This window comes from Lolium rigidum, chromosome 7 (assembly GCF_022539505.1).
Source record: "Lolium rigidum isolate FL_2022 chromosome 7, APGP_CSIRO_Lrig_0.1, whole genome shotgun sequence".
Classification (NCBI taxonomy): Eukaryota; Viridiplantae; Streptophyta; class Magnoliopsida; order Poales; family Poaceae; genus Lolium; species Lolium rigidum.
Genome location: NC_061514.1, coordinates 70996259 through 71012788, shown reverse-complemented (window position 1 = coordinate 71012788; position 16530 = coordinate 70996259). Strand labels below are relative to the sequence as shown.

General features: G+C 42.5%; 1 long non-coding RNA gene across 14 annotated transcripts; it reads right to left on the bottom strand.

Moving 5' to 3' along the window:
• Positions 1-314: 314 nt before the first annotated feature.
• On the bottom strand, positions 315-4159 carry LOC124677583. 14 transcript variants are annotated; one of them, XR_006994118.1, is made up of 5 exons: positions 3141-4159; positions 2663-2768; positions 2230-2519; positions 1654-1718; positions 315-673 (listed from the first exon to the last, which is right to left on the bottom strand). It is a non-coding gene; the product is annotated as an uncharacterized LOC124677583 (long non-coding RNA). The 14 variants fall into 14 exon arrangements; XR_006994120.1 differs by having other exon boundaries at positions 2469-2519; XR_006994121.1 differs by lacking the exon at positions 315-673 and having other exon boundaries at positions 1033-1718; positions 2230-2263; positions 2469-2519.
• Between the last annotated feature and the right edge of the window lie 12371 nt (positions 4160-16530).

The following is a 16530-nucleotide window of genomic DNA, read 5'->3' as shown; positions in this document are numbered from 1 at the left end:
AAGCTTAATAGCCCTTTTATCATTTTTAGGTGCATTGGAATATTTCCTTGAATAAAAGGAAAATTGCCTGATTTTTCTATTGCAATGAACAAGTAATATTCAATGTCCTCCAATCTCTACTTATTAAGGGAATAAATACAGGTGACAATGCACTTTAAACCTAGGGGTATATTATAAGCATGCAATATCTTTGTACTCTAGATCAACATAGCGCGCGTTGCTGCGCCCATCTATTTTGAGAATAGATTCATATAATTTCAATAAACTCGTTAGTAATAAAAGATAGCAATGAAAGAGTTGAACGCGAGAAATCGAAACCTTGAATATGAGGCACTAAAGAAAGATTCTGAATTTCCATGCCAATGAACAACTACTGCCAAGTTCACTTGCATAAACCAATAGCTCCACAAAAATGAAGAGTGACCATTCTGCTCTAGTTAATGACTTAATACACAATCAAACATAGATAGGTGTCCTAGATCAGGTCAGCCATAGTGTTGAGCTGCTCAGCTTCCTCTATTGCTCGTCTTGGACAGCTCAATGACATGCTCAACAATTTCCTTCGTTTTCGCATTCCTCCCCTCCAGGAAAGAAACCCTGCTGTGGTTACCGCAGTGCTCATTCAGCTCGATCAACACCATTGTTTCTGGCTCGCGTTGCCCCACGTGTCCATCTTTATAGAATAAAAGATGAAATAGCTAAATTACAGTTATTGTGAGGAATTTGCTTTAAGGGACTGAATATTTTTGGTTGAAACCAAATGCAACAAAGCCAACAAAAGGAAGGACAATGCTTTTAACACCACAAACATTACACAGCCAAACAAAAGGTAAGAGAAGATAGGATCTTTAGCATACCAACAAAAGGTAAGAAAAGGTGGAACTTCTACCACGGAGTAATAACTATGCCAATCCATAATAAATATTGCATGTAACCCATAATGTATATGAAACTCAGGAAGAATAACTTACCTTTTTAAGAAAAGAGCTCTGCGCGCATTCATGTCACGAGAGCAACTGTTCATTTCTGTTTTTGTTTCATGAAAATTCAGAAATAATGCTAAATAAATTGTATATGTCCAGCTGGTGTCAATCTAACAACATTTATGACTTGATGAAGTGATCCAATTCAAATTTTTTCAGACGACAAACAACATCTTTAGTGGCAACATTGTCTGCAACTCATGTTATGCATTCTAGAGTGCATATGTATGTATAACCCCGCATCCATCAGAGTGCTTGCAACATGCCTTGATCACAGTAAAAGGGCTTCTTTGTAAAATATACATGTTGAGCCTGTATCAACATATTTGACAGTAGTAGATGGAGGGAATTAAATATTTCTAGAGCTTCCAAATAACTTGTGGGAATAAAACATGCTATAAGATATGACCACTAAAGCCATTCGAAAATCTAACCATTTGAATTGAGAAGTACATGACCCTGGCTTATCAAACTTCTCATACCCTTTCTTGTTTTACTATTTCATTTATTTAATTGTGTTTCAATAATAATATTAAATGTTGCAGTTCAAACAGAACCATATGGTTAGAATTTTCCTGTTCCCAATCTTGGAAACACAACCATATGGTTAGAAAAAACATATCTATCTACGATAGTGGGATAAATTCAGAACACAACAAATTCTAGATACCTCGAGGAAGGAGTGCGGGCATTGGTAATTTGTTTGATTCTTCGGTGAATTCTCATGCTTCTGCACTAATAAAGAACATCACTAAGATAATAATACAGAATAGAACACTTCGGTGTAAAGTTTGAACAATTTTCAAGTGCTCAAAATCTAGTATCAAACAAGCTAGAACTTCTCAATGTGGGCATCAGTGATGTACACGATTCGTTAGACAGAGAAGCACGCAAGAGATTAAGACTTATTATGCACAGTTCACATGCACTTTGATTGGAATACAATATGGATTTGTATGTTTCAATTTCAAGTAAGATTATGCCTTTTCTGGGAGATAACAATCTTATGGTTAATTAAGGACTTGACTGGTTCATAAATGAATGTGTTCCAGGAAGACCTAACATCTGTTCTCCGTATAAACATAACTAAATAAATTGGTTGTTGCCATCAAAATATTATTACATTTTTTTGTCCTCTGAAAATTAAACTATAACAACAAGTATTGATACCTTGCATATACATCTTAAGTGCATATGTAGAAAATACAAAACTAATGATAGGATCAAAGGAAACTGGCTGTGCTACCTTGTCTTCACGAGTAGCAGTATAATGCTTGTTTCTGAAAATAATAAATCAATGTCTGTTGATTATTTTGTTAACCATACAGCCATGGATTCCACATTTTGTGGGGAAAAGCTTGTTGTTTGACCCTAGTACAGTTAGGTGCATCACAATGAGAATAAAAGGAATTTAATTGCATGTGAGGATCAGAACATCCCTTTCTGGTGTATCATGGTACTAAGTAATGTCAGCAGTATGTATACCTTAGATTTTCCATCTAGTCTCTGACCAAACAAGTATGTATCCTGGCTTTTCTGTAAGAAAAATGAAGGGGACACCAGGGTTTTAGAGCATTAGTATTTGTTCTCAGGTCAAACATAGTGTGTACTAAATTTTTAGTCTGATATGATTAGATAATACATGATCTGCATTGTTCATGAGAGATTAAAGGGCAAACCTAGCAAACCTCTTATCTTGGACCATGCAAGACAGGCTCAGTCCTATTTGTTCCATGTGAAACCCAACGTCGTCCTCGCATGGCTCACGACCCTTCTTCTTTCTCCCTTTTTTTATTTTTAATTACAAGAATAGAAGAACATTTTAGCTGCAGTAAAGATTTCCTAATATCTGATGATTCAATTTTCCCAAATCTGAAAGACAATTAATTGCCACAAGATTGAACATGGCTAATATATACATATCGTACTGTCAGTATATTCTGTGGTATACACGCTTACGAAATATAGAGATGGAAAGGTAGCAGATTTATGTGTGTCATGGTAACCAAAAGGCAGCAGGTAAATGCATATTTGGCTTGGGATTAAAAATTGAACATCTTGCAGACTGTGGAGAGTAAATTTAAAGTAAACAATAGAGGTAAAAAAAATATTAACAATGGACAGTAAAAGGTGGTTAAATTGCATGAATGAGGGCACCTGTCAGCAGCCATGGTCACAAATGAAGGTCACACAGTTGGTGTGAGCAGCCCCTAAATAAAAGTCCTAGACAAACAAGCACGGCAAGACCTGAAACAAAGAACACTAAGTCAATTGGTTACCTAATGTTGCCTGGTTGCCGCCGATGAAGTTACGGAGAAGGAGGATGGTGGGTAAACAGAGAAGTGCAAACCTTAAGCAAGAAACATCTCTGATGAAAATTAGAGGTTGAAGGCGAGACATAATGGGCACAGAAATACAATTGCTCGATGCGTATCCATATTTATCAAGTACAGAAGAGACCTGAGCATAACTGTGACACTAATCACCATTATTACCACCATGATTACAGCGCTGGCGGTTTCAGTTTACATACCATTAACACGACGATGCCCATACGAACGGAAGGGGGAGCCGTTCCTCGGAAGTTTGGCCGGGTCCATGGGCGAATTGAAGAATGCTAGGCCCTCTTGGAGGGAGCCCAGTCCGCTGCTTGCGCGTCATCCGAACCGCACCGGCGCCATCACCGGAGAAGAAGCAATCGATTTGGGCGGATCAATGGATTTGGGCGGGCTCTTACAGCGGGTTTTTCAAAATCGAGCAGAATAGAGGGAGATTGGCAACCGCAGGCATACTGCTTTCCTAGCCTCACCTCGCAGACCAAAGCAGCGATGGGGTTATGGGGCCATGGCATGGGTGGAGGTGGAACGGCGGTGTGCGACTCTGCGGCCAGGGAGAGACGACAGGAGGAGGACGAACAAGGGAGCCTCGCGGCGGAAGAGAAGGCCGAGCCCACTGGAAAGCCTGGACGGAATGCAAACTTGGCCGGCGCCGTAGCCGGAGAAGAAACAAATTTGGTCAATGCTACTACACAAATCCGACTAAATAGAACTAAAAGACGCCAAGATTGTGGAATTCGTAACCTACCTTCGCTGTTCAGCCGAGAGTGAGAGTTGGCGTCGCACGCGCAGGAAGAATGGCTGCGCGGCGGAGGCGGATTGGAGGGCAAAGGAGGATTTTTTTTTTCTTTTTTTGAGGAATGAGGAGGATAGGAGGCGCACGCGGAAGAGAACAAAGAAGATGGTTGTTTTCTTCCTTTTTTTTTTGAGACGCATACGTATATATTAAGTCAAAAACATACGGAGTACAGAATACGTACACAGAGAACAGATACGGTCTAGAAGGACACGTAGACCCGTACAAATTGCAGACAGACCCCTAAAGAAAAACAAAATTACAAAGAAGCCCTTGGGGAACTCTGCACCACACGAACGAAACCGCCGCTCGCCTCCGACACCGAAGCACCGCGAGAGCAAGAGACGAAGACCTCCACACCCGAGGTTGAAGAAGCTCCATCGCCATCTGGCTTTGTGAACCACGAGAAGAAGCACCGAAGGTGCCCACATATCGCTGTGGCACGCGGGTCGGGGACCTGCCCCAAGCTCACCTTCAACCTCCAGATCCAGCCCCTCCCGCCGTAGGAAGCGAGGAGCAGCACCAAATCCGCCATCCACGGACCACACCCCAAGCACAGACCACGGCATCCTCCAGCCCACCGCCAGCCGCAGCAGACTAGCGTCTTCCCCCTTCTTCCCGATGACGCTGGAGACGACGGCGCCGAGACGCGGACGAGAAGGAGGAACACAAGTCCAAAGCAAGGTCCCCGCCGCGTCGACGACCTCGCCAAGACACTTTATTCACCGCCGCCGCCACCAACGCCGACGGGAGGAAAACTAAGCTACCTAGCCTAACCTAGACTACTAGCACACAGATCCGCCCGGCGATTCAACCCCCCCACCCCCTTCCGACGGCACCAAGGCCGGGGGGAAGGAGGAGGGTGGCGGAATCGCCGGCGGAAAGAGGATCGCCTCTCGGTCGCCTTTTACTGTAGAGAGGGGAACGAGAGCGAAGAGGGGAACCGCTCGAAATATACCAGTCTTCCGTATGACTGGTACATGAGTATCCTATTTGAAGCCCAAAGTGCGTAGCCCTTAAACCGTTTCGGGCCCAAGTAGTGTTGTGCGGCCTAACTCAATTTCGGGAGTAGCAGCCCTAGAAAGAAAACGGGCCTATACAACGAGAAAAAGTCCTTTTTAACGTGATCGGTGACTGTTCGGGAACGGAATGCTTGCTCGGATCGGTCAGAAAGTTTTGGACCATCGGATCATCCGATCGGATGGCTCACGAGCTGAAATCGCCTTTTTAACGTGATCGGTGACTGTTCGGGAACGGAATGCTTGCTCGGATCGGTCAGAAAGTTTTGGACCATCGGATCGTCCGATCGGTTGGTAAGGCCCTGCTGGTTTCATTATACTGTTAACTAATAGTAAGGCCCTCCGATACTATCTACACCACATGTTTGTTGGAGATTCGTGCAAAGTCCAAGCAGTCAAAGGTTTGGCACATTTGCATTTGAGTCCTCTGGAAAATTCGAAATCATCCCTAAACGCACACTGGGGTATAAAAGCCCAACCTAACCCAAAATCCCAACCCGCCCAGACCCCTCCCTCCCTCAGCGCCGCCGCCCCCACGCACCCAGCCCCGACCCGTCCCCTCTCCTAGTTCCTCTCCACATCCCCGACCACCACAAGCAGCGCGGCGGGCAGGCGGCTTCCCCGGCGGTGGCTCGAGCACGGCTTCCCCGGCGGTGGCGAGCATGAGCGCCGGCGAGGAAGCCTCGCCGACGCTGCCCTCCGCCGACCTCATCGCCACCTCGAGCTGGCCCTCTCCATCCCGCCGCCACCTCCTACGCGCAGCAGCTCCAGCAATCACCGCTGCATCGGCCGTGCCGCCGCTCGAGCGCCGGCGGCGGCGGACGGTCCGCGTCCTCGTCGCGCGCCACCGCGTGCCGTGGTCGGACACGACCGGGCGTCATCCAGGCCTCCTGGATCCTGGAGATGACTTTTTTTTATTTTAGATTCTTCTATGTAACTTTTATGAAATTTGTATGTATTTTAGTTCTGTTTCTCGTTTTGGATTTAGTTTCTTGACATGTTCATGTTTCGTGTTGTATTTGCTTCGATAGATACTAAAAATGTCTAATGTGTATGGAACTGTATGAATACCCTCTGAATTTTGTATGAATCTATATGAATTGTGTTTGAATCCTTTGATAATTAGGCAGATTTTCCTGCGTATGAATTCTGTAGAAAATCTTCCAGATTTGCATCATGTACGAATCTGTGAATCCTAAGTAAATTGATCTGAAAAAATAGTTGATAGCCAAACATCTCACATTATTTGATACTTCGTTTTTTAGAAAACTATAGTATTCTTGAAATATTTTCCTAACTCGGAATATTTTCCCAAACAGTGAAAAAATGGATCTCAAAATAACCACGGCTAATTTCCCCAAACTCTAATATATTTTCTATTATTTATCAAAATATATTATGAACTTCTGCGGAATTGTGAATGTTTCTTATAAAAACTCCTATGAAAAATGTTCATTGTATGAAAGATTTTTTTTGGAAAAATGTCTTTGATAGAAATATTTTTAGGTGTTTAGAGAATATTATGTGAAAGAATATTATTGAATTACTAGTAGAATGCCCGTGCGTTGCCACGACATGTAAGGAGTGCGAGACACGTAAACATAATGCATGTCAGAATTCAGAGATATAAAAGTAGACATATGTGTTGTTATGGCCGAATATAATCATGTAATCCTTAGACTCACGCATCGGTCAATCATAAAACAAAGAACTATACTTTAAGAAACAAATAAAACTTCTCTAACCATAACATGTCTCTAAATGAAAACTAAAATCAAATACGATAATATCAGTACATGTAATGTCAACATCGGCAAAGACTAAACAAATTCACCGAGTCACTCTCTTCGCATTGCTCACCTCCCATCTCTACGCTTAGAGCAAGTCTCCTGCTGTGGAATTTTTATAGTAGAAAAGCACCTTCCTCTACATCTCTCGGACTTCTGTAGTGTCATCCTGGTACATCTTTACAGCCAGATCTAAATTTGTCAAGCTCAACATCATCACCATTCAGAAGAGACCGCATAAGGGGATCATTACTGCTTATCGCTCGTATTCCTTTTCCTGCGCTTAGGCTTGTTCCTCTCTGGTCGTTATTGAGTAGGTAGGCCAAACCACTAACAGTGCCAGCTAGGGTCTAACTCAATACCAAGAGATGGTGAGACGGGTCCTTCTAGCCGTGAAAAGAATAGCATAAAAAAAATACATTGGCAAGCTGTGCTAGAAGAATCTGTGACATACCACCCCACAAACTGATTCCGCATCTCTGCCGCATTCCAAAGCTTGTTTATTATCTTCCGGTGTGTTGCAAGGGTGAAACATCATGTCTGCATTTATAGTCAGGAGATGGTACTTAGTAGATTTAACCAAAAACGAAAACATCAGTAAGAACTATCAGGGTGCTATTTGCAATACATGCTGACCAAGCTCAGTTTTAAAATGAATGGCATGATTCTGCTCACCAATTAACATGACCATGTCTAACAAGAGATGGCAAATACTACATATGTGATACAAGATAAAAAGTTGAGAAAGCACAAACCGCACATACATAAACCATCTCTGGTGCTATTTTTATCAACAGTAAAGGTGTAATTTCAGCTTTTCAGTTCAGAAAAAACATGGCAAGGAAATTTATCAACTATATCACATAAATTGTCTCTGCAAAAGGAAAGAGCAAATTATATAAGAATTTAACAGAAGAGCTAGCCGCTCGCCGGAGCCCGGGCATAACCATTCTGCTGCTGCATCGGTATGCTTTTGCAGAAACAAACAGCAAGTGAATCTTTAAGCTAGTACTAACAATTCTTCTACTCACTCGGGTTTAAAACAATGGTCAAAAATTCTATCCTGAGCTGGAGAGATATTAAAAAAAATATAAGACATTTTTTGAGATGTCAGTAATAGCAACCACTTGTAATCAGTTAATCTCTACTATAACAACCTGATATGATGCATTACCCTATAAAGTAATCTTTGTTTACGGATTTAATGTTACAAACCCGTGATCCCTGCTGCGTAGACCAAGCTATATGACATAAATTAGACAGCTAGGTCATCCTAGGTGTACTGGCACAGCATCACATATTGTACTAAGCAAAAAGATGACTGAGTAGTGAATGCAATTGTGGCTACTGTAGGGATTCGTTGCATAGAAAACAAAAAATTTCCTACCGCAAACACACAATCCAAGCCAAGATGCAATCTAGAAGACGGTAGCAACGAGGGGATTATCGAGTCTCACCCTTGAAGAGATTCCAAAGCCTACAAGATGAGGCTCTTGTTGCTGCGGTAGACGTTCACTTGCCGCTTGCAAAAGCGCGTAGAAGATCTTGATCACGGCGCCACGAACGGGCAGCACCTCCGTACTCGGTCACACGTTCGGTTGTTGATGAAGACGGCGTCCACCTCCCCGTTCCAGCGGGCAGCGGAAGTAGTAGCTCCTCTTGAATCCGACAGCACGACGGCGTGGTGTCGGTGGCGGTGGAGAATCCCGGCGGAGCTTCGCTAAGCGTGCGGGGAAGAAGGAGGAGTGAGGCGGCTAGGGTTTGGGGAGAGGGGGCGCCGGCCACTTGAGGGGTGCGGCCACCTTGTGGTGTTGGGGTGGCCGGCCCCCTCCCCTTGGCCCTCATTATATAGGTGGAACACCCAAGAGTTGGTCTACAAGTCTTCGAATAAGACCCCAAACCAAAACCTTCCATAACACATGAAACCTACCCAAGTTAGGACTCCCACTAGAGGCGGGATTCCCACCCTTCCTTGGAGGGGTGGCCGGCTCCCCCTTGGGGAGTCCACTTGGGACTCCTCCCCTTTAGGGTTGGCCGGCCATGGAGGTGGAGTCCCTCCGGGACTCCGCCTTCCTTTGTGGTTTCTTCCGGACTTTTCTAGAACCTTCTAGAACCTTCCATAGAACCTTCCGGATCATTTTAAATCTTATAAAATGACTTCCTATATATGAATCTTATTCTCCGGACCATTCCGGGACTCCTCGTGATGTCTAGGATCTCATCCGGGACTCCGAACAAATATTCGAACTCCATTCCATATTCAAGTTCTACCATTTCAACATCCAACTTTAAGTGTGTCACCCTACGGTTCGCGAACTATGCGGACATGGTTGAGTACTCACTCCGACCAATAACTAATAGCGGGATCCGGAGATCCATAATAGCTCCCACATATTCAACGATGACTTTAGTGATCGAATGAACCATTCACATACGATACCAATTCCCTTTGTCACGCGATATTTTACTTGTCCGAGGTTTGATCATCGGTATCACTCTATACCTTGTTCAACCTCGTCTCCCGACAAGTACTCTTTACTCGTACCGTGGTATGTGGTCTCTTATGAACTTATTCATATGCTTGCAAGACATTAGACGATATTCCACCGAGAGGGCCCGTAATATATCTATCCGTCATCGGGATGGACAAATCCCATCGTTGATCCATATGCCTCAACTCATACTTTCCGAATACTTAATCCCACCTTTATAACCACCCATTTACGCAGTGGCGTTTGATGTAATCAAAGTACCTTTCCGGTATAAGTGATTTATATGATCTCATGGTCATAAGGACTAGGTAACTATGTATCGAAAGCTTATAGCAAATAATTTAATGACGTGATCTTATGCTACGCTTAATTGGGTGTGTCCATTACATCATTCATACAATGATATAACCTTGTTATTAATAACATCCAATGTTCATGATTATGAAACTAATCATCCATTAATCAACAAGCTAGATAAGAGGCATACTAGGGACTCTTTGTTGTTTACATATCACACATGTATCAATGTTTCGGTTAATACAATTATAGCATGGTATATAAACATTTATCATAAACATAAAGATATATAATAACCACTTTTATTATTGCCTCTTGGGCATATCTCCAACGAGTCTCCCACTTGCACTAGAGTCAATAATCTAGATTACATTGTAAGGAACCTAACACCCATGGCATTCTGGTGTTGGTCATGCTTTGCCCTAGGGAGAGCTTTAGTCAACGGATCTGCTACATTCGGATCGGTGTGTACTTTGCAAATCTTTACTTCTCCATCTTCGATGTACTCGCGAATCGAGTGGTAACGCAGCTTGATATGCTTCAGCCTCTTGTGTGACCTTGGTTCTTGTGCATTGGCGATGGCACCCATGTTGTCACAGTATATGACTAGTGGGTCCAATGCACTAGGAACCACACCGAGCTCTACAATGATCCTCTTCATCCATACCGCTTCTGATGAAGCCTCTGAAGCCGCTATGTACTCCGATTCTGTTGAAGACTTCGCCACCATGCACTGCTTCGAGCTTGCCCAGCTTACTGCAGCACCATTCAATATAAACACGTACCCAGACTGTGACTTAGAGTCATCGTGATCGGTGTTCCAACTTGCATCGGTGTAACTTGTTACAACGAGCTCTTGGTCACCTCCATAACAAAGAAACATATCCTTAGTTATTTTCAAGTACTTCGGGATATTCTTGACTGCTGTCCGTTGTTCCATTCCTGGATCACTTTGATATCTCGCTAGTCAAACTAACAAGCATGTGCTATATCCGGTCTTGTACATAGCATGGCATACATAATAGAGCCTACTCGCCGAAGCATAGGGGATCCGACTCATCCTTTCTCTTTCTTCCGCCGTAGCCGGTCCTTGAGTCTTACTCAAGACCTTGCTCGGTAACATAGGTAAAAACCCTTTCTTACTTTCGTCCATTCTAAACTTCTTTAGAATCTTGTCCAGGTATGTACTCGTGATAGCCCTATTAGGCGTCTTGATCTATCTCTATAAATCTTGATGCCTAATATATATGATGCTTCACCAAGGTCTTTCATTGAAAAACTGTTATTCAAATAACCTTTTACACTGCTTAATAGTTCTATATCATTCCCAATCAATAATATGTCATCTACATATAATATCAGGAATGCTACAGAGCTCCCACTCACTTTCTTGTAAATACATGCCTCTCCATGGCACTGTATAAACCCGAAGTCTTTGATCACCTTATCAAAGCGTCGGTTCCAACTTCTCGATGCTTGCTTCAGTCCATAAATTGAACGCTGAAGTTTGCATACTTTGTCAACATTTTTAGGATCGACAAAACCTTTGGGTTGTACCATATACAACTCTTCCTCAATGTCTCCATTAAGGAACGCCGTTTTGACATCCATCCGCCAAATCTCATAATCGAAAAATGCAGCTATTGCTAACAAAATCCTCACAGATTTTAGCTTCGCTACGGGTGAGAAAGTCTCATCGTAGTCAACACCTTGAATTTGTCTGAAACCCTTTGCGACAAGTCGAGCTTTATAGACAGTAATATTACCATCAGCATCTGTTTTTCTCTTGAAGATCCATTTATTTTCGACAACCTTGCGGCTATCAGGTAAGTCTACCAAAGTCCATACTTTGTTATCATACATGGATCCCATTTCGGATTTCATGGCTTCTTGCCATTTGTTGGAATCTGGGCTCATCATCGCTTCTTCATACGTCGCAGGGTGATACGTCCAAAACGTATCTACTTTCCCGAACACTTTTGCTATTGTTTGGCCTCTAATTTGTGTATTTTGGATGTAACTAACACGGACTAACGCTGTTTTCAGCAGAACTGCTCTGGTGTCTCGTTTTTGTGCGTAAATCCAACTTTCGGGAAAAACCTCGGAATTTATGCGGAAGGCCCTATTTTCCCAGGAAACTAAGGGAGCCGGAAGGGCAATTGAAGTGGAGGCCCGAGGGCCCCACACCACCGGGCGGCGCGGCCTGGGGGGGCCCGCGCGGCCAGGTGGTGTGGCCCCTCGGCCGGCCTCCGACGCCCCCTTCGGACTACTTATTCGCCTCGACCTAAAAACGCCCGGGGAGAAGTCGAAGTCGCCGTAAACCCTCCGAACGCCGCCACATCGCGAAACTCCGTCGCGGGAGCCGAAGTCTCCGTTCGGCACTCCGCCGGACGGGGAATTGGAGGAGATCATCACCGCCATCACCGCCAACGCCTCTCCATCAACCAGCAATGTTTCCCCCATCCATGTGTGAGTAATTCCCCCGCTGTAGGCCGAAGGGGATGGTAGGGATTGGATGAGATTGGTCATGTAATAGCATAAGATTGTTAGGGCATAGTGCCTAGTGTCCGTAGATGGTACTTTTATGATATTGTTGCAACTTGTTATGCTTAATGCTTGTCACTAGGGCCCGAGTGCCATGATCTCAGATCTGAACATGTTATTATTTCATCATGATATTCATTGTTTATGGTCTTACCTATAAGTTGTATACACATGTCGCTGTCCGGAACCAATGGCCCCGAAGTGACATAAATCGGGACAACCGGAGGGAATGGTAGCGATGTGAGGATCACATGTGTTCACGGAGTGTTAATGCTTTGCTCCGGTACTCTATTAAAAGGAGTACCTTAATATCCAAGTAGTTTCCCTTGAGGCCCGGCTGCCACCGGCCGGTAGGACAAAAGATGTTGTGCAAGTTTCTCATTGCGAGCACGTACGACTATAATTGGAACACATGCCTATTGATTGATTAGTACTTGGACACCGTTTTATTATTATCCGCAAATGCCCTGCTATGATTGTTACATGAGTTTCTCTCATCCATGCAACGCCCGTCATCCGTCCCCGTGCCTACGTATTTTAATCCTCGCTGTTTACTATAATCACTACTCGCTGTCTTTGTTACTCTGCTACGTTATTTCACTACTCGCTATCGCTATAAAGCTCGTTACTATCGATAAACTCTTGCGAGCAAGTCTCGTTTCCAGTGCAATCTGAATTGACAACTCCGTTGTTAAGGCTTCCAAGTATTCTTTGTCTCCCCTTGTGTCGAATCAATAAATTGGGTAATACTTCCCTCGAAGACCGTTGCGATCCCCTATACTTGTGGGTCATCAAGACTATTTTCTCGGCGCCGTTGCCGGGGAGCATAGCTTTATTTGGAAGTTCACTTGGATTGATATTGTTCGCTGCAAATTCTCCATCATGGGTAAACCTCGCGATACTAAGATCGCCATATTACCATCCACTACAAGAAAAGGTACAATTCCGAGTACCTCCGCTACACTTGATTCACCATCCGTGATTGATAAACTTGTTTCACCGCCACATGCTTCGCATGCGGGTACAACCGCTGAGTCCGAACACTCTCATAATACTGATAATATTTCGCTCGTGCTTGATGATAGTGGTTCATTGGGAACTTTTCTAGATGCTTCAATTGCTAGATCTAGACAAATAGAAAATACCGAAATTCCTGATGTTACTACACCCGTTAATTCACCCGAACTTGAATACTCTAGTGATGATCTTGATGAGGATTATGTGGAGCTTGATGATGATTTTATTGAAAAATGCCATGCTACTACCGATGCAAGAAAAATTAAAAAGTTGCTTGCGGAACACACTGTTAGATATAAACTGTCTCCTGATCCTAAATTTGCCACATCTCCTATAAACATTAGGGATAAAGATTATGATTTTTCTCTTGATCTATCTCATATAGCTATTGTTGAGAAAACACCTTTTTGCGGTACTGAAAAAGAAAGTGCTGTTGAACACATGACCGAGTTATCTACTTTGAGTAGCTTGTTTTCTCGATGATGTTAAGAAGCGTACTTACTTTGTTGCTAAAATATTTCCATTCTCATTAAAGGATGACGCTAAAACTTGGTATAATAATTTGCCACCTGGTTCTATTAAAAGTCCAAAAGAATTGCTTGTCTGTCTTCTTTCGGAAATACTTTCCCGCTAGTGCTCAACATGCTGCTTTGCAAAGAGTTTATAGTTTTGATCGTGGAGATGAAGAGAAATTGCCAGAGGCTTGGGCAAGATTTTGCTCTCTTATTAGAGCTTTGCCTGACCATGATTTAGAAAAGCATGAATTACTTGATATATTTTATAGTGGACTAACCATTGATTCTAGGGCATACCTGGATAGTTGTGCTGGTTGTGTTTTCAGAAAAGAACTCCAGACGACGCTGAAGAATTATTGGCTAAAATAGGCCGGAATTATGATGATTGGAATACGCCTGAACCAACTCCAACGCCAATAGTGAAGAAGAGGGGTTTAATTAAATTGAATGATGAAGATATGAGGGAAGCCAAGAAGTCTCTCAAGGAGAAAGGTATTAAATCCGAAGATGTGAAGAATCTACCTCCAATAGAAGATATATGTGAGATAATTCCCCCTTCATCCATGATTGAGGTAAATTCCCTTCAACGCTTTACTAGGGAAGATATTCCATATTCGAAACCTCTCGCGCAATGCTTAGATGAGTTTGATAATTATATTGTTAAGCAAGAAAATTTTAATATGAGAGTAGAGAATCATCTAATGGAAAATTCTCAAGCTATTAGTCAATTGCATGATATTATGGAGAGAACCTCCAATGATGTTAAGATGCTTGTTAAACATTTTCAAATGATTCAAACTCAAATTGATCAACTCACTAAAGTGCAAAATGACTTGTTAGGGAATAAATCTAAAGAGAAACATGCTTATGAAGTAACAACTAGAGGTGGTGTCTCTACCCAGGATCCTCTATATCCCGAAGGGCATCCCAAAAGAATTGAACAAGATTCTCAACGCATTGAACCTAGTGCTCATTCTAAGAAGAAAAAGAAGAAGAAACATAAAAATGTTGTAGAATCCTCTGAACCCGTTAATGATCCTAATAGTATTTCTATTTCGATGCTGAAACCGAAAGTGGCAATGAACATGATAATAATGAAGATAATGATAAGAATGATACTCCCGATAAAGAAGAGGTTGAAAAGGAACCCGAAAAGCATGCTAAAAATAAAAAGTATACTAAAGAAGATTTTATTACTGAGAAACATGGTAATGAAAGAGAACCTTGGGTGCAAAAGCCAATGCCTTTTCCTGCTAAGAAACTAAAATCAAAGGAAGAGGAACACTATAATAAATTTTGTGATTGGATGAAACCTTTATTCTTGCAAATCCCTTTAACTGATGCTATTAAATTGCCACCTTATTCCAAGTATATGAAAGATATTGTTACTAACAAAAGGAAAATCCCCAATGAGGAAATTTCTACTATGCTTGCTAATTACTCTTTCAATGGCAAAATTCCAAAGAAGTTGGGCGACCCAGGTATACCTACTATTCCTTGTTCTATCAAGAATAATTATGTTAAAACCGCTCTATGTGACTTGGGAGCCGGTGTTAGTGTTATGCCTTTTTCTCTTTATAAGAGACTTTACTTAGATAAGTTGATACCTACTGATATATCTTTGCAAATGGCTGATAAATCTACTCGCTATTCCTGTTGGTATATGTGAGAATGTTCCTGTTCAAGTTACTACTAACTCGCTTGATATTAACCGATTTTGTTGTGTTGGAAATGCCCGAAGATGATAATATGTCTATTATTCTTGGGAGACCTTTTCTTAACACCGCAGGGGCTGTTATTGATTGCAATAAAGGAAAGGTTACTTTCAATGTTGATGATAAGGAACACACCGTCTATTTCCCCAAGAGGATTGAAAAAGCGTGCGGAGTTAATACTATCTCTCATGTGAGAACTATCAAAGTGGGAACCATCGATTGTCCTATATATGAGCCTAAAGAAGAATATCAAACTCTTGTGATTGGATCCATATCAATACAATTCAAGGTAACATGATTGATTTGAGGTTTATTTCTTCATATGCTATGTAAAATTTATTTGGTGGCAAGACTTGATCAACCTTGTTAACAAATACCTTTTATATGCATAGAGGAGGTAAACAACATTTCTTTCTTTCTTCACTTGCTTTAGTTGCTGTAGCACTTTTACTTTGCAAAGTTTCTTAATTGATTTGAGATTTCTAAAATTTTCCTGGCCAGTAATAATAAACTTAATACCCATAAAATGTGCATTTTTTCAAAGTTTTCAAAAATTCGCGAAAATTACACCGTTGGTCCTATTTTTCGAAGAGGCACCTGGGAGCACCAGAGGATGACCTGTGGGGCACCAGAGGGCGCCAAACCACAGGCCGGCGCGGCCCGCAAGGTGGCCGCGCCACCATGTGGTGTGGGCTCCCTCTCGCCCCACTTCGTCATCTCTTTCGCCCGTAACACTCTCTCTCCCGAAAAAACTCGTACCAAGTTCATCTCTCTCGCGTTTTTGCTCCAGAGCTCCAGATTTCTCGATCTCTTTGCTCAGGCCAGATTTCTGTCTGAAATTTGGCACATTTGCTCTTCGGTATGTGACTCCTCCACCCATCCAAGTAGAATTTCGTTTGGTTGAGTATATCTTGAATATTTTGCTGCTGTAGGTAACATGTTTAGTGAGCTTGCATGCTTGTTCTAAGTGGTAGAAACTAGTTTGGAGGCATGATTAGTACTCTAGCAAGTTCTTATGGTAGTTTCCTC